Source organism: Paroedura picta, chromosome 15 (genome assembly GCF_049243985.1).
Source record: "Paroedura picta isolate Pp20150507F chromosome 15, Ppicta_v3.0, whole genome shotgun sequence".
In the NCBI taxonomy this organism is placed as follows: Eukaryota; Metazoa; Chordata; class Lepidosauria; order Squamata; family Gekkonidae; genus Paroedura; species Paroedura picta.
In genome coordinates, this window is record NC_135383.1 from 29701468 (window position 1) to 29719545 (window position 18078).

An 18078-nucleotide genomic window follows, 5' to 3' on the forward strand; every position below is an offset into this window, starting at 1 on the left:
AAAGGAGGATAGCCATTTAAGAGCCACCCTTCCAATCCCAGTATCAGCGAGGCGGTGAACCAAGAGCTCGTGGTCAACCACATCAAATGCGGCTGACAGGTCTAATAACACGAGAATGGCCGACCCGCCCCGGTCTAGCTGGCGCCGGAGATCATCTGTCAGGGCGACCAGCACGGTCTCCACCCCATGGCCAGGACGGAAGCCAGACTGGTATGGATCAAGGGCCGAAGTTTCCTCCAAAAATGCTAGGAGCTGGTCCGCGGCGGCCCTCTCAACCACCTTGCCCAGGAATGCAAGATGCGATACCGGGCGGTAGCTGGCGGGGTCCCGCGGATTCAGCGATGGTTTTTTCAGAAGAGGGCGAACCACTGCCTCCTTGAGCCGCTGAGGGAATTCTCCCGATGTAAGGGAGAGGTTTATAATCTCCCTCAGGGGAACACCTATCCGTGGGTCGCTGGTCTTAAGCAACCACGACGGACAGGGGTCAAGGGGGCAAGTGGTCGCCCTCACTGACCCTAGCAATTTGTCCACTTCGGATAAAGAGAGCCGCCTGAAGCCATCAAACCTGATCCCCCGTAACGGCCACGGAGCTTCTAGTTCACAAACTGTATCAACTGTGGCAGTAAGGTCACGACGGAGCGACAAGATCTTATCCGCAAAATAGCTCGCAAAAGCCTCGCAGCCAAGTTCCAATTGTCTACTATTTTGGTGCCCTCCTTCGAGGGCAGTAAGAGTCCGAACTACCCTAAATAATTGGGCTGGGCGAGAGCTAGCGGACGCGATTTCCGCAGCAAAGTAGTCACACTTTGCCGCTTTCACCGCCATCTCATACGCCCTCATAAGCGTGCGATGAGATGTTCTTGTAGCTTCGTCGCGGGTCTTCCGCCACACTCGCTCTAGCCGTCTCACCTCCCTCTTCCTCTCCCGAAGCTCCGCGGTAAACCACGGAGCCTGCTTGAGGCGAGGGCGGAGAGGGCGCTCAGGGGCTATCTCGTCAATGGCGGCCAACAGGCGGGACTGCCAGTCCTCCACCAAGGCCTCCAACGAGACACCGGAGGGCATCGGGTCCCGCAGAGCATTCAGGAATCCTTCGGATTCCATAAGTCTCCGTGGGCGGACTAGAATGCGTCCGTCACCCAAACAGGGGAGGGGTGGCATCCGTAGGCGAGCCTTCAGGGTATGGTGGTCAGACCACGGAACGATGTTGTTAGCCACCAGATCGATCTCAACACCAGCACCAAAGATCAAATCCAGGGTGTGGCCAGCCTGATGAGTGGGACCAGCAACAAACTGCGAGAACCCCAGTGTCGCCATGGCCGACACCAGGTCCAGGCCAAGTCCTGGAGCCGACGAATCCGCATGGACATTAAAGTCCCCCAAAATTAATAATTTGGGGAACTGCAATGTCCAGGCGGCCGCCGCCTCCAGCAGGCCCAGCAGGGCATCAGGCGGGGCAGTGGGTGAACGGTACACCGCCCAGATGGCCACGTTCTCGACCGATTCCCACGTCAGGCCGACACATTCAACTCCTGGGATCGATGGTGCTGGGAGAGCCCTGAAGGCATAGCTGTCCCGGACCATAACCTTAGCTAACATCGAGGGCAAAAGACCAAAGGGCAGGCCCATGTATAGATCAACCCTCTTGATGGAAGCTAACGTGTGTCCCAGAATCCTGATACACGGGGAGCTTCCGGCGTTCCACAGGGCCTTCAAGGTGGAGCTCTTCCACCAGGTTTATGGTTGAGGCCGGCACGATAAGGAAGAGCTGGACCCCCCCCCCCTTGGGTTACTCTTATGGCAGGTTAATGATCAGCAACCCCTTTTTTCTGCCCCCATGGCTGTCAGTAGGCCAGGTTTAGTTATATGTAGTCTCCACTGCTTCTGGACTGATTTTGTGTATTTATTGAGTAGTTCAATGTTTTAGGGGTAGGTTTATTGGGGTTTTTATCTATGTTGTAACCCACCACGAGCCATTTTGGGAGTGGCAGGCTAGAAATCATCATCATCATCATCATTATAATATGGAGCCCCCATCTCCCTTTTCGAGGTTTATTTCATATTAAATTATTTTTATTTCATATAAATATGATGTGTACCCCAAGGATTCCATCCTGAAACTTGTCTTCCTACCTTCCAGATCGAGGGCTTGACTATGGGAAAAAGCAAGAAGAACTAGAAGTCCTTATAAAGGAAGGGGACTATTATCTAATAGGCATTACAGAAGCCTGGGGGCATAACACTTACAACTGGAATAATAGGGTTGAGAAGTACGTTATTAAAGTGGGACAGAAAAATATATATATTTTTCTGTCCCACTTTAATAACGTACTTCTCAACCCTATATACGCCGTATATACCCTATATACAACCGTATATACTCGCATATAAGCCGAGGCCATTAATTTTACCACAAAATCTGGGCAAACTTATTGACTCGCATATAAGCCAAAGCAGGCTACTGGTAAATTTACAGGGTGGCCTAAATGCTTAATCCATGCTCAATCATCACAGGCTTTCCCATCCAGTCTCCCTCCCAACAAATACAGAAAAGTCAAGAGGATGAATAGCTGCTGGTTTTTGTACCCCGCTTTTCACTAATCAAAGGAGTCTCAAAGCAGCTTACAATTGCTGGCCCTTCCTCTCTTAATGCCAGACACCCTGAGAGAGCACTGGCAGCTCTGTGAGAACAGCTCTGGCAGGAGGACCATTGTTGTCAATCGTGTTTCATCAGACTGGTTGTTGTCAATGGTGGAAGGGGTACCTCAGGGCTCGGTGCTCGGCCCGGTACTTTATAACATATTTATTAATGATCTAGATGAGGGGGTGGAGGGACTACTCATCAAGTTTGCAGATGACACCAAATTGGGAGGACTGGCAAATACTCCAGAAGAGAGACAGAGTTAAACGAGATCTGAACACAATGGAAAAATGGGCAAATGAGAACAAGATGCAATTTAATAAAGATTAGTGTAAAGTTCTACATCTGGGTCAGAAAAATGAAAAGCATGCCTACAAGATGGGGGATACGCTTCTAGGTAACACTGTAGTTTAGTTTACCTTGGGGTACTCGTGGATTGTAAGCTAAACATGAGCAGGCAGTGAGATGCAGCAGTAAAAAAGGTGAATGCCATTTTGGGCTGTATCAACAGGGGCATCACATCAAAATCTCAAGATGTCATAGTCCCATTGTATACGGCACTGGTCAGACCACACCTGGAGTACTGTGTGCAGTTCTGGAGGCCTCACTTCAAGAAGGACGTAGATAAAATTGAAAGGGTACAGAGGAGAGCGACGAGGATGATCTGGGGCCAAGGGACCAAGCCCTATGAAGATAGGTTGAGGGACTTGGGAATGTTCAGCCTGGAGAAAAGGAGGTTGAGAGGGGACATGATAGCCCTCTTTAAGTATCTGAAAGGTTGTCACTTGGAGGAGGGCAGGATGCTGTTTCTGTTGGCTGCAGAGGGGAGGACACGCAGTAATGGGTTTAAACTTCCAAGTACAATGATATAGGCTAGATATCAGGAAAAAATTGTTCACAGTCATAGTAGTTCAGCAGTGGAATAGGCTGCCTAAGGAGGTGGTGAGCTCCCCCTCACTGGCAGTCTTCAGGCAAAGGTTGGATACACACTTTTCTTGGATGCTTTAGGATGCTTAGGGCTGATCCTGCGTTGAGCAGGGGGTTGGACTACCCCTGATACAGGAGATGGGAAAGAGTTGTTTTCTGTTGCCTCAGAACCAGAATGGGTTGAAATTAATTCAAATAAACTTTTGGCTAAAGATCCAGAAAATGTTCCTGACAGAGCAGTTTCCCTTCAAAACGGGCTTCCTCAGGAGGTGGAGAGTTATACAATATATATAATATATAATTATACAACACCCAACTAAAATTAAGACCCTAGAAATTATTAGGGAAGTGAGTATTGAAAGCACCACCCCCTTCCATTTTCCCCTACAAGGACCTCTGGTTACTTTGACCAGGTATAAAGCTAAGGGGGTCTTATCTGACTCTCCTTGGCTGCAGCTGATCTGCTGCTGGCTGCTCTGGTGAGAGTCTTATGACTCCCAGAGCATGTGCCGGCTGGCTGCTGCTGCATTGCGATCATCCCTGGAGGATCCATCCTCATCACAGCTGGAGAAGGCTTCAAGCAGCTTGGCGGAGGGACTCTCCCTTTTCCTCTTATTTCTTTTTCCTCTGAACTTTTTATTTTTAAACTCACAACTCTTTAGGTTTCTGTGCAGTGGGTGCTTCAGGCCGGGGGGATTCTCTGGGTTTTTTTGGTTTTGTTCTATTTTCTGCCTGTTTAATCTGTTTTGTTCTTCTTGGCTTCTTGGAGTTCTGCTACTGTTTAATCTGTGGTTTTGTCCTATTGTGGGTTTCTTCTTGGGGGGCTATTACTGTTCAAAATGTAATCTGGAGTTGTTTTTTTGCTGGTGGGGGACCTGTTGGTTGGTGTATTGGAGTCTAATTTCTGGTTGCAGGTGGGCCTTTAATTTTTTTGGGGGGGGGTGAAGTTCTGGATGTCAGAAGTCTATTTTGTTGTCACTGTTGGTAGTGGTGGTGCGGTTTCTGCCTAGTAGCCTGTTTGGGATCTATTGCTGGTTGCTAGTAACAAGCATCCCCTCTTCTCTCACCTGGAGGTCTGGCAACCTTAGAGAGCCCTGCTCTCTCTCACACACGCACCCTGACAGTAACAGGCAGGCAGCATCTCCTCCCCTGTTCTGGTACCCAGTGGGCCTTCAGGTCTTACCTGGAGGCTGTCATCCAAGCATTGCTGGCCTAACCAGCCACAGCTCTCCCAGCAGCTCTGGCATGCATCCCTTTTATCCAGGGGAGGTGATGGGAACTGCTCTCTGTGAAGAAGAGCTGCCATTCATGTTTATTCCCATTATCTCCTGCTTTGAATGTGGCATCTGCATGCTAGACCTAAGTGAGAGATTCCCAAATTCCAAGTTCCCGCCTTCTCTGTGGCCTGGGTGGTGGGGGTTTGAGGAGATGGAAATGGAGATGGTGATGGTGATATCATTTCAGTCATGTCCGACCCTCAGGAAAGTCTTCGCCACATGCCTATCAATGATTACCCCTTTCAGTTGGGTTTGAGTTAGAGGCTGCAAAACCTCAGGGCATCCTGCCATTAATTTCAATGCTGCCAATTGTTTTATATGGCCAAAATGCTTTGGACAGCTCCAAAATGTTTCAGCCGGTACCAAATCCAAAACAGCTGTTTCGGACAGGATTAAACGGGCCAAAACTATCCGAATTTTTTTCCCAGGTGCACATCCCTATCACCTATCAACAATAAAGGCCTTTCCTCTTCAGTTTCAATAGCTTGGTTTTCCAGGACTTGATCCACACCTGGTTAAGAAATAAACTGGAAAGTCATAGGACAAAGGCTGATTAAGGACTGTGTCCTAAGTCTGTAAAGAATCATGACGAGTTCCCTAATTTCCCAATTGTTTTTTTGCCTTCCCCACCCCAGGCTGACCACAGCTTTAATCAGGTTTTCTAAGGGAAAGGTCACTCCGTTTCCTTCTGATTTGTTTATTATCATGTAGAACATTTTTACATTATTTATTTATTATCTCACCTCTTTTACAATATAAAATATTTTTAACTAATCCTAGACAGCTTTTTCCTTTTGTGCATAGACTAGTGAAACTAGAATTCAAAAACACACACCTTATGTAGGAAACATCCTACCACCCAGTGTCTGTATCCATCCACTCTCCCACACTTCGCTCTCCTCCCGTCTTCTTAATTCCTTTCTTTCTTTGTATTTAGTGAGGGACAGTTTATGCTTAATTGAAGGCACTTAGAAACGATTTGCTGCTTCCTTGGCTGCACATCAGCAGGCTGGTTTCTTCTGGCCTTTTCAGTCTGGTGGGAGGTGCCGGCTTTCACTTTGATCACAGCCACCTCTTCAGATTCTTCCATAGCCCGGAATAACTTTTGAACAAAATCTTGATGGGTAAATTCAGCCTCATTTGATGTGAGAAACTATTTTTGTTATAATTTTCCATAGGACTACACCACCCATGTCCATACTTTGAGCCTGTGTACATATTTTTCTTTCATTTTTCCCCATGTAAGGCTTGTGTAAGAAAATAAACTTCTGCAGCCAGAGCTAATGGGCTGATAGCCAGAATGTAGTCTGTGGACCACTCTCCATTTCTCTTGGTACAGCCTGGCCGTGCTGCTCACATCAATCCATTTTGCACAGTCATAATCAGGGGTCATTCAGCCTCCAAGGGGAAAAGTGTGGCTTGTTGTTGTAAGGTGCGAAGTCGTGTCCGACCCATCGCGACCCCATGGACAATGATCCTTCAGGCCCTTCTGTCCTCTACCATTCCCCGGAGTCCATTTAAGTTTGCATCGACTGCTTCAGTGACTCCATCCAGCCACCTCATTCTCTGTCATCCCCTTCTTCTTTTGCCCTCAATCGCTCCCAGCATTAGGTTCTTCTCCAGGGAGTCCTTCCTTCTCATGAAGTGGCCAAAGTATTTGAGTTTCATCTTCAGGATCTGGCCTTCTAAGGAGCAGTCAGGGCTGATCTCCTCTAGGACTGACCGGTTTGTTTGCCTTGCAGTAGAAGGGACTCGCAAGAGTCTTCTCCAGCACCAGAGTTCAAAAGCCTCAATTCTTTGACACTCGGCCTTCCTTATGGTCCAACTTTCGCAGCCATACATTGCAACTGGGAATACCATAACCTTGACCAAACGCACTTTTGTTGGCAGGGTGATGTCTCTGCTTTTTAGGATGCTGTCTAGATTTGCCATAGCTTTCCTCCCCAGGAGCAAGCATCTTTTAATTTCTTTGCTGCAGTCCCCATCTGCAGTGATCTTGGAGCCCAGGAAAATAAAATCTGTCACTATCTCCATTTCTTCCCCATCTATTTCCCAGGAACTGAGAGGGCTGGATGCCATGATCTTCATTTTCTTGATGTTGAGTTTCAAACCAACTTTTATTTATTTATTGATTTAGATTTAGATTTATTTAGATTTATTTAGATTTTGCACACTCCTCCTTCACCCGCATCAACAGGCTCTTTAGTTCCTCTTCACTTTCTGCCACTAGAGTGGTATCGTCTGCATATCTGAGGTTGTTGATATTTCTCCCTGCAATCTTGACCCCAATTTGTGACACCTCTAATCCTGACTTTCTCATGATGTGCTCTGCATACAAGTTAAATAGGCAAGGCGACAGTATACAGCCTTGCCGAACTCCTTTCTCAATTTTGAACCAATCAGTGATTCCATGTTCAGTTCGCACTGTTGCTTCTTGACCTGCATATAAGTTTCTGAAGAAACAAATAAGATGCTCTAGTATTCCCATATCTTTAAGAACTTGCCACAATTTGTTGTGCTCCATATAATCAAAGGCTTTAGCATAGTCAATGAAGCAGAAGTACATGTTTTTCTGGGACTCCCTAGCTTTCTCCATGATCCAGCGTATGTTGGCAATTTGATCTCTAGTTCCTCTGCCTCTTCAAAATCCTGCCTGTACTTTTGGAAGTTCTCAGTCCACATATTGCTGGAGCCTAGCTTGTAAAATTTTGAGCATAACTTTGCTAGCATGAGAAATGAGTGCAATGGTGCGGTAGTTTGAACATTCTTTGGCGTTGCCCTTTGTTGGGATTGGAATGTAAACTGACCTTTTCCAATCCTGTGGCCATTGTTGAGTTTTCCAAATTTGCTGGCATATTGAGTGTAGCACTTTTACTGCATCGTCTTTTAAGATTTTGAATAGTTCAACTGGAATGCTGTCACCACCACTAGCTTTATTGTTGCTCAGACTTCCTGAGGCTTTCACATTCCGGGATGTCTGGCTTCAGGTCAGTAGCCACCCTATTGTGGTTATCAGGGATGTTAAGCTCGCTCTTGTATAGTTCTTCTGTATACTTTTTCCACAGTTTTTAATCTCTTCTGCTTCTGTGAGGTCCCTACCATTTTGGTCCCTTATCATACCCATCTTTGCATAAAACGTTCTCTTCATATCGCCAATTTTCTTGAAAAGATCTCTGGTCCTTTCCATTCTATTGTTTTCTTCTATTTGTTTGTGCTGCTCATTTAAGAAGGCATTCTTATCTCTTCTAACTTTTCCATGGAATTCTGCATTCAATTGGGTGTATCTTTCTCCCTTGCCTTTCACTTCCCTTCTCTCCTCAGCTATTTGTAAAACTTCCTCAGATAGCCATTTTGATTTCTTGCATTTTTTTTCTTTGGGATGGTTTTAGTTGCTACCTCTTGTACAATGTTGCGAACCTCCGTCCATAGTTCTTCAGGCACTCTGTCTATCCTTAAATCAATTTGTCACCTCTACTGTATATGGGGAAGAAATGGAGATAGTGACAGATAGTGACACACTTTTTTTGGATGTTTTAGGATGCTTTGGGCTGATCCTGCGTTGAGCAGGGGGTTGGACTAGATGGCCTGTATGGCCCCTTCCAACTCTATGATTCTGTGAAGAAGAGGAGGAGGAGGAGGAAGAGGTTCTTATATGCTGCTTTTCTCTACCAGATGGGGTCTCAAAGAAGCTTCCATTCGCCTTCCCAGACACCCTGTGAGGTGGGTGAGGCTGAGAGAGCCCTGATATCACTGCTCGGTCAGAATAGTTTTATCAGTGCCGTGGCGAGCCCAAGGTCACCCAGCTGGTTACATGTGGGAGAGTGCAGATTCAAACCCGGCTCACCAAATTAGAAGCCTGCACTCCTAACCACTACACCAAGCTGGCTGTTCTTCTGGATCAAGACTACTTCATAACTTTAATGACTGTAATAAGCCTCCCCAGGTATGAATCATAGAATCATAGAGTTCGAAGGGGCCATACAGGCCATCTAGTCCAACCCCCTGCTCAACACAGGATCAGCCCTAAGCATCCTATAGCATGCCATGGGGTCTTTGTCCTTTCCTTGTTTAATATCAAAAACTTAGTTAAAAATTCAGCTATTTTAAAATAACATCTCAATAATTTTCACAAGTACATTTCTATATACTTGTAATGTATACTTGTAATGTATTTATCTGTTTAACCATTTTAAAAATTCCAATAAGTGTTTTCTCTGGGCAAATATTTATGTCTGTGTTAGTAGTGTTAATGCAGGCTTGTGAAGAAAGCCTTTGAGCAGCATCTGGACATTCATCCAGATAAAAATATTCATTAAAAGTATGCTTGTCATTTTTTCACAATTTTCGCACAAAAAAATGTCAGAGGAAGATGGAAACTTATAGAAATAAAGAACCTGTTTTGGGACTAGGCATTTATTTAAAAAGCACCACATTAATAGACTTCAGTTCAAAAAGAGTTTCGTTTCCATGTCAGAGAAGAAGGGATAAAAAGTAAGTCAGATAAGGAGCGATAGAACACAGACAAAGGAAAAGAGTCTTCGTGTGCAGGATCCAAAAGAGTCCCAAACAGGGTATAATGTAAAGAAATTCAATGGAACAAGAACTGGTATAAAAAACTGTGAAGCATCTGAGGCGTTTGAATAAATATAGCTTCAGTTCTTTCCTTGCCTCCCTTTAATATTGCCTGTGCTTATACACAAGATTCCCTTAAATGCAGAATTCACACAAGATATCTATCTATCCCTCTTAATAAAACAGTAAGGAGGGTTGGGGTAGGCTGAGTCCGTGATCAAAACTCCCGGATTGGCCCCTTGGCCCTGGACTGACAAGCGGAGGGGCCAATCGGAAGGCCCAATTGGGCCCTCACCAGGACAGACCAGAGTTCCAGGGCAATCAGGAGACATGGCTACCAGTCTGCTCCTGACCACCGCAGGGAGAGGAGGTCAGTAGGGCTGCGAAGGGGAAGAGAACAGAAGCTTGGACAGGCTGTGCCAGCCCTTTTCGCCCCAAGGCTGTCCTACCTGTCATGTCCAACTGCAAATGGCCTCAGAACCCTGACAGAGCTGGCAGGAGGCTGGAGAGTGCGCTCCTTCCCCCCCTCCCTTCAGGCCTGCTGTGAAGGAGCCTCTGACAGGCCCTGACTGAGGGGAGGGAGGCCTTTCCAAGAGCAACGCAGGGGAGCCTGAGAGCCTTCCTTTTGAGGGGGGGGGGGGCTTTCCCCTTCTGCCAAACAGTTGGCTGACAGGGAGGCCACAGAAAAGCCCCTTCTCACTTAAAATACTGCTCTGGTGGGGGGTTGGACACAGCCAAGCCATGTGTCTTTCTTCTTTGCTACTCTCTGCAGGTTTGAGGTCACTGCACAGCATTATTCTGCAGATGAAACTGATTTTTTTTGTCTCCTGTTTCATCTGCACAACCCTTTACAGTAGGCCTCAACATTCAACCCCATGCCCTTACAGACTGGACGACTCCTCCCCTTCCTTTTCTCACTGCCAAGCTCTAGCGCCTGTTGTATTCTTGGATACAACGGGCTTTGCCCCTAGTAATAATAATAAAGAGCCACTAGTCTGTAGCAAGCCAGCAACATGGAGAAAACAGTCTTGAGTCAGCAACAGTGATGATAACTAGACGCAGGGGAGCCTGAGGGAATTCCTGTTGAGGGAGGGAGCTTTCCCCTTCTGCCAAACAGTTGGCTGACAGGGAGGCCACAGAAAAGCCCCTTCCCACTTAACATACTGCTAGTTTGGTGTAGTGGTTAGGAGTGTGGACTTCTAATCTGGCATGCCAGGTTCGATTCTGCGCTCCCCCACATGCAATCAGCTGGGTGACCTTGGGCTCGCCACGGCACTGATAAAACTGTTCTGACCGAGCAGTGATATCAGGGCTCTCTCAGCCTCACCCACCCCAAAGGGTGTCTGTTGTGGAGAGAGGAATGGGAAGGCGACTGTAAGCCGCTTTGAGCCTCCTTCGGGTAGGGAAAAGCGGCATATAAGAACCAGCTCTTCTTCTTCTTCTTCTTCTTCTGCTCTGGCCGGGGGTTAGATACAGCCAAGCCATGTGTCTTTCTTCTTTGCAACTCTCTACAGATTTGCGGCCACTGCACAGCGTTATTCTGCAGATGAAACTGGTTCTTCTGTCTCCTGTTTCATCTGCACCATAGCCTTGTGCAATAGGCCTCAAGTCTTTCAATTCAACAACAACCTGTGTGGGAGGCCTTAAATATTTCTTCTCTACCACAACCCTCTCCAAAGTAGCCCTTTCTGCCTGGGGAGCTGATCTTTATACTCTGCAGGTGAGCTGTAATTCCAGGAGCTCTCCAGGCCCCACGTGGAGGTTGGCTACCCCTGGGTTGGAAGAATTCCTGGAGGTTTGGAGGTGGGACTTCAAAATCGTACAATGCCTCAGAGTCCAGCCTTCAAAGGAGCTATTTTTGCCTGCAGATGGGAGGGAATGGTGCAGGTGTGTCCCTCCTGGGCTATGGCCAGCCCTTACCAGCAACTGTTTGTATTCTGGGGTGCAGACAGGCAGACCAGCATCAGTCCTGTGAGTCTGGAAAGTGCAGGAAGATCTAAATAAAGATCTAAATAAATATCTAAATAAATATTCACATCCTAAAACTGTAAATAGTGAACAAGTAAATAGCTGGAGATACATGGGAACTGTAATGACTTTTTTCATCCTTGGCCTGGCAAATAAAAATCCATTATAAAAAAAAATCCTTACTAAGGTCAAGACTGCTGTACACAAAGAGACTTCCTCTTAGGGTTGCCAGTTTCTGAGGCTCTCTACCCCACCTCCCTCATGGGGAGACTGCTATAGGAAGAGGAAGGGAAGACGATTGGAAAATGCTTTGAGACACCTGAGGCCTGTTGGGTCACTGCGGCCCATTCCCAGTTCTCTTAGACCTCTCACAGCCCCACAGCCCTCACAGGTTTACTATTGTGGAGAGACGAAGGGAAAAGGTGTTTGTAAACCACTTTGAGGCTCCTTTGGGTAGTAAACAACAGGGTACAAAAATCCGTTCTTTTTCTAAGGAGCAACCATGAAAGAAGCATGTGGGCACATAACATTTTATCAACAGTGAAAAAATGTAGATAAAATGTTATGTGCCCACATGCTTCTTTCATGTGAAGCAGTGGAAAATGTAGTGAAACAGTGAAAAAATGTAGACAGAAGGATCAGGGTGGACACCTGTGTACTGTGACTACCCCATGTGGATTAGGGCAGGGGGATATTTTTGTGTCTGTGGCCTAATTCACACAAGAAGGGAAATGACGCAGAACTGGGAGGAAATGGTTGCCCTGTAATCTCCCCCTAAAAAGAATCTCCAGTCTGATTTTTCCTTCACATATCTGAGGACATGGCTCTGGAAAGCTCATCTGTAAACACTATGCCACAATTCCCAAAGGTCAGTCCTCTCCCACACTCAGCGAACATTCCAAACCACAGGTTCTTGACACCCATATCTCCACACCCATGCCCTCATTTGCCACCACAACCTCCCACACAACACACACATTCAACCCCATGCCCTTACAGACTGGACAACTCTTCCCCTTCCTCTTCCCACTGCCAAGCTCTAGTGCCCGTTGTATTGTTGGATACAACAGGATTTGCCCCTCGTATATATATATTGGAGGGAAGACAGTTCACTCTGACCAGCTTGGTTTGGAAAAACTCAAAAGGAAAGGGGAAGGAGATTCGTCTCTGTTCTACAGTCCAACCCCATCTTTACCCGATCAACAACATTCTTTAACATCGCCCTTTAAGCTGCTGTGAGTAGCATTTCACTGCAGTCCCACAAATAACTGTATCTAGATACAAGTCATTTTCTTTTCATATTCACCAACACATACACAAACATTCTCAAAATAAGACACTCCTCACTGGTTCCTATATGACCACACTTCAATGCAAGCATGTTTTCTCATTTATTCTGCTGGTCACAAAAGTCCAACAAAAGTCAGCCCAAAGATTTTACTCTAATATTTTACCATAACAACCACGGGGGACCTGGCCCTGATCCCTTTGACAGTCATCCATGATCCCGGATATTATTGTTTTTCTGCCCCCTTTGATAGCTTTAATATTTAATTGCCCTTATATAGTTTCCCACAAAACAACATACAGCTTCCCATGACACAACATAAAACACAAGAACCTCTTGTCTCTCACCCTATTTTTACAGGGAGACAGAGAAACTCACAAACTCAACACACACAGTAAGACAAATTCAAGTCAAAAAGTTTCCATGCATGAAGCTTTAAGACCCCCCCCCCTTTTTTTTTTAGGAGATGGCAGCAAAGTTGTACCAAATGATACAATGAGGCATTTAAGCCAATTTACCTCTTAAAGAGATTTTTCAATATTATTATTCGTTCAATCTAATCAATATCCAGTGCATTTGTTAGTAACCCTTTACCATTATCCAAGACCCTTTCACCGTCCAGATTCCCTTCTACTCAATGTGTTCCTCTGACATGTTTTACCCTTCCTTTCTGCCCCACTAGCAGACAACCAAATTTGCTACTCTAAGTAGCCTACTATCCAAGGTCCCCTGCCCTCTGCAAACATTCCGACCTGATCCAGTGGTCCAGGGACTGCTGGTGCCTAGTACCCTTAAAGAACTAACCATGCCCGGGTTCTCTGTCCTTCATCAGTCTCGGACTGCGGGGTGGGGAGGAGGGGTGGTTACCCTGATCCAAGAGAATTACTCCTTTAGGGCTCTCTTGGCACCGTCAATCCCTGGAATTGAATGTGTTGGCCTCAAGTGGGACTCAACCAAGAGCATGGCCATCTAGCTGGTGTAATGTGTGCCCAATGCACCTCCAGATGCCCTGCCAGCCCTACTGGAGGAGATAGTGGTCTGGGCACTACAGTTTCCCAGACTCCTAATTCTGGGTGACTTTAACATCCATGCTGAGCTGCCACCCTCTAGGAATGGGCTGGACCACAGCAACACTGGGGCACTCGCAATTTGTTATTGGCCCCACTCATCAAGCAGGCCACACCCTGGACCTTATTTTCAGTGCAGGGATGAATATGGATCTGGTTTCAGCCATGGCCGTGCCATGGTCAGACCACTACACCCTGAAGGCCTGGATAAGGCTGCCACCCCCTCCTCAGTTGAGCACCGAGCAGATTTTAGCTCGACCACAGAGACTTATGGATCCAATAGGATTTCTGAATGCTCTGCAGGACCTTCCGGCACTTATCTAGATGGTTTGGTCAGTGACTGGCACAACAGAATGATGGCAGCCATCGACAAGATAACTCCCAGACATCCTCTCTGCCCCCGTCGCGAACGGGCTCCGTGAGAAGAAACTGGAGGCTGGAGGAAGACTCGTGACAAAGTGGCGAGAGAATCCTATAGAATGCAGTTAAGAGCCTATGGGATGGCGGTGAAGTCAGTAAAATGCAAACTCTACTCGACTGAAATCGCATCTGCAAACTCACGCCAGTGCAACTATTTAGGATAGTTAGATCTCTTACCACCCTAGAGGAAGGGCGCTAAAATAACAGCCAATTGGACATCAGCTGTGAGGCCTTTGCAAGTCACTTTGCAGATAAAATCTCATAGATGCAGATACTGTCCACACACATTATATTGAAAGGTGTCAGATGACAACCAAAGAAATATTTTGTCAGTCTTGTCTTAGAGAGACATCTTTTGCACCCAGTATTAGAAAACTGCAAACAGTTACAGATGGCCTCATTATACTGAACTTGAAAATGTGTTAAAATCAGCTTTGGGATTCAGCAGAGACTCTTCGGTTTCACCAACGTCCAAGTTTTGTTTTCCAATGAATGACTCAGCCAAAGCGGCTAAGCCAGCCACTCCATCCCAAGGGCCTACAGGAGAGAAGGGAAGTGAAAAGAGGAACACGGGCCGGCAGCGTCAGGACTGGACTCCCAATGGAAGTTTAGATAAAGTTTATGAATGTAAACCAGGAAGCACCTGCAAAATTCATCTCCTGCTGCAGAAGAGAAAGCTCCATTATTGGAGTGCAGCACTGAGCCAACCGACATTAAAGCTGCTCAAAAGAGATCTACAGAAAATTGTAGACACTGGTGAGATTTTTTAAGTTTAAAAATTAGTTACAAATTCATTTTAAAGTTTCATTTTTCAACAGGCTGAGCAGTAAGAAAAGATTTTTAAAAATTCTTCAGCACAGAAAGCTAATTCTAAATTTCCACATAACACCCACATGATAATATTCTTTACATATGAAAGTACCAACGGCTGTAAGTTTACTTTCCATATGCAATTTGATTCATTTTTGTGTCACTCCCCCCAGAAAAGGAGAATGTTTTTAAGCAAAACGGGAATTAGTAATAAGAACTTTCTTAACTTGCAACTTAAAGGAAGAAGAACGTTGGTTCTTATATGCCACTTTTCTCTACCCGAAGGAGTCTCAAAGCAGCTTACAGTTGCCTTCCCTTTCCTCTTCTTACAACAGACACCCTGTGGGGTGGGTGAGGCTGAGAGAGCCCCAATATTACTGCTCGGTCAGAACAGCTTTATCAGCGCCTTGGCATGCCCAAGGTCAGCCAGCTGGCTGCATGTAGGGGAGTGCAGAATCAGAAAAGGAGGTTCATTTCAAATAGCTTGATCTATCAAATTCATGCCTATTGTGAAAGGCTATAGTTAAAACAGATAGTCAAACCTCTCTTCCTTTTGGATGCTAGGGCGTCATCCAGCATTAGCTGCGATAAACTTCCTAGATGTTGGTGCTGGGGAGTATTGATAAGGATTATCGAGGAGATTTTAGTGTAGTTTTGCTCAGTTTCAGGAGAGAGACATTTACAGTTAAAAGAGGGGACAAGAGTGCCCAGAAAGGAGCCCGTGGACACGCCACACCCCAGGAGGCGCCTATGGTGCCACCTGCGCGGCCACCCCAACACTACAAAGTAGGTGCCAGTGGCGTTAGGCCCCAACAACAGGGCTGCCGGGACCGGCGCAGCCTTCAACACTGTTGCCCTCCCGCGTGCCGCCCGATGCCACCTTTAGCAGGGGGGCGCCCACTGGGAGGCCTCCCCCCTCCACCTTCCTACTGCTAGCGCCCACTGCATTTTTCCGTGCAGCGGGCTAAAGTGCCAGTAAAATATAAAATAAAATGTAAGGTTCTATGTATACATTCACCTTTATCCTTCTCCTTTTCCAAAGAGCTTGTAGCTGTGTAGGTCATTCTCCCCACAACAGTCCTGTGAGGTAGGTTAGGCTGCAAGGAACTGACTGGCCAAAGGTCACTTCTGTGTTTCATTGTTAAGTAGGGATCTGAACCCTTTCCGAGCCTACAATCGCCACTGAAATTCTAACCCAGGGCGGGGAGTGCAGGCACAAAATGTCAAGGAGTAAGGATCTGCATAACTATAATTGTAAATCTTCCAACATTTCAGGCAGAAAATCTATTTAGCAGGATGCCTTTTAAAATAAACATTTTAAAAAATATATATTTTTGTACACATATGCAGTAGTGCAGTGAAATGATGGGCTATGTGGCAGCTATCACTGAAACAATTTGTTAATTCTGCAAAACCAATCAGAAGCCCAGTTGGAAAAAGCCCCATCTGGCCCCACCCACTTTCTAAAAGCACTGAGCAGGGGAACCCTGCTGGAGCCACATCATCATGGTGAAATAGGTACCCCAGAGCACCCCAGCATAAGGTACAGGAATTGGGGATAAAGTTTAAGAGATGAATTATCAGTACGTAAACTGGAACATGTTCCTTTGGAACATACATACATTCACACACGCACGCACACGCGCACACACACACACACAATGTGTTCTGCTTTAAGAGAAAGATGTTATTAAATACTAGTCCAAAGGTATTATAATTGTTAGTAGTAGTAGTAGTAGTAGTAGTAGTAGTAGTAGTAATAGTATTTATTACCCAGCACTCCCAAATGGCTTGTGGGGGGTTACAATTGTCTGAATAAAATCCCAGTAAAAACCGCCATTAAAACCCCCAGACATAAAAACATAAAACAAACACAAACAATCACCATAACAAAAAAAGATACAGCGAACTCTACTTTTAACTATCATTCCCCCAATAAAAATCTCTGGGGGGCAGGGGGGATACTTTTAAAACCAAAGTATTGAAAATGTGACCGGTAGGCAGGAGTCAACTGGCTGATCCCATACTTTCAATTACAGTCAATTATACATTTAAATTATTATCCAATATAAAACTTCTCACGACATTGTGTACTTCTCACAACATACCGGTCCTCTGATTGGCCCTCAGCGGTGAGGGCCCTCCCTCCAAGGGCCACTCAGAGAAGCTGGTGCACCATCAGTTGCCACCCTTTGGCCTCTGATTCATCCTCACTCATAGGGGGTCCCTTCCCCACTGAGGACCAATCAGAGGCTTTTCCAGCCCTCTGCCAGGGGCCACAAGCCCTGCAGAAACAGCCTCCCCCCAGCTCGCACCATGAGAGGCTGGCAGGGGTGGCAAAAGCGGCACTGAATGCAGGGGAAGTTTTTTGCGGCCTCCTGGTCCTGCACCAGGCTGCACCCACCAGAGGCCTCTGCCCCGCCTGCCCACCTGCCTCCCCAAAGCGCCGGGACCGCCACAGGCCTCCACACTGCCTGCCCTCCCCCAAGTGCTCCCATCTGACCTGCCCAGCACAGGATACGCAGGGAGGGGCTTGCAGTGGCTGCTGGGATGGCGGCAAGCCTATCTCCAGTTCCTGCCTTGCCCCCACGGGACCTGTGAGGAGGGAGTACCTCTTTCCTACCCACTTTTAACGCAGGCTTAACCACTGGTAATATATAATTTGAAATCCTTAAAAATTGTGAAACAATTACATTTATGCTTCTGTAATCTGCATAAATGATAACTGGCTGATGCCTGAAACATCTTTCTGCATTGCTCTAAATCAGCCGTTCTCAACTGTTTTACCCTTGAGAAACCCCTGAAACATTCCTCAGGCTTTGAGAACCCCCAGAAGTGGTGTCAGCAGGCCACACGTTTCTGCCACACGCATATATGCCACATGTCATCAGAAGTGTCATCACCCAGACACTCCCATCAGACATCACATCATGCTCCATCGCGCCTACCCCCGTGCCGGAAATGCTCCAGCAGCCCACTCCACTGGGCCAGCAACAGGGCTGAGACAGGCATCCGCTGCTCTGTGACCCTTGCCAACCCCCCAATGTAGCTAACTTAAAATGGAGTTCAGTCACTAGTGTGTGCAAGAAGCCTCAGCCAGCCAGGACTTTT

The 18078-nt window shown here is 46.5% G+C and overlaps 1 protein-coding gene across 5 annotated transcripts in view; it reads right to left on the reverse strand.

Moving 5' to 3' along the window:
* The window catches only part of NF1 (neurofibromin 1), a 365186-nt gene that overhangs the window by 316888 nt on the left and 30220 nt on the right, over positions 1–18078 (reverse strand). The gene's annotated exons all lie outside the window — the stretch shown is intronic.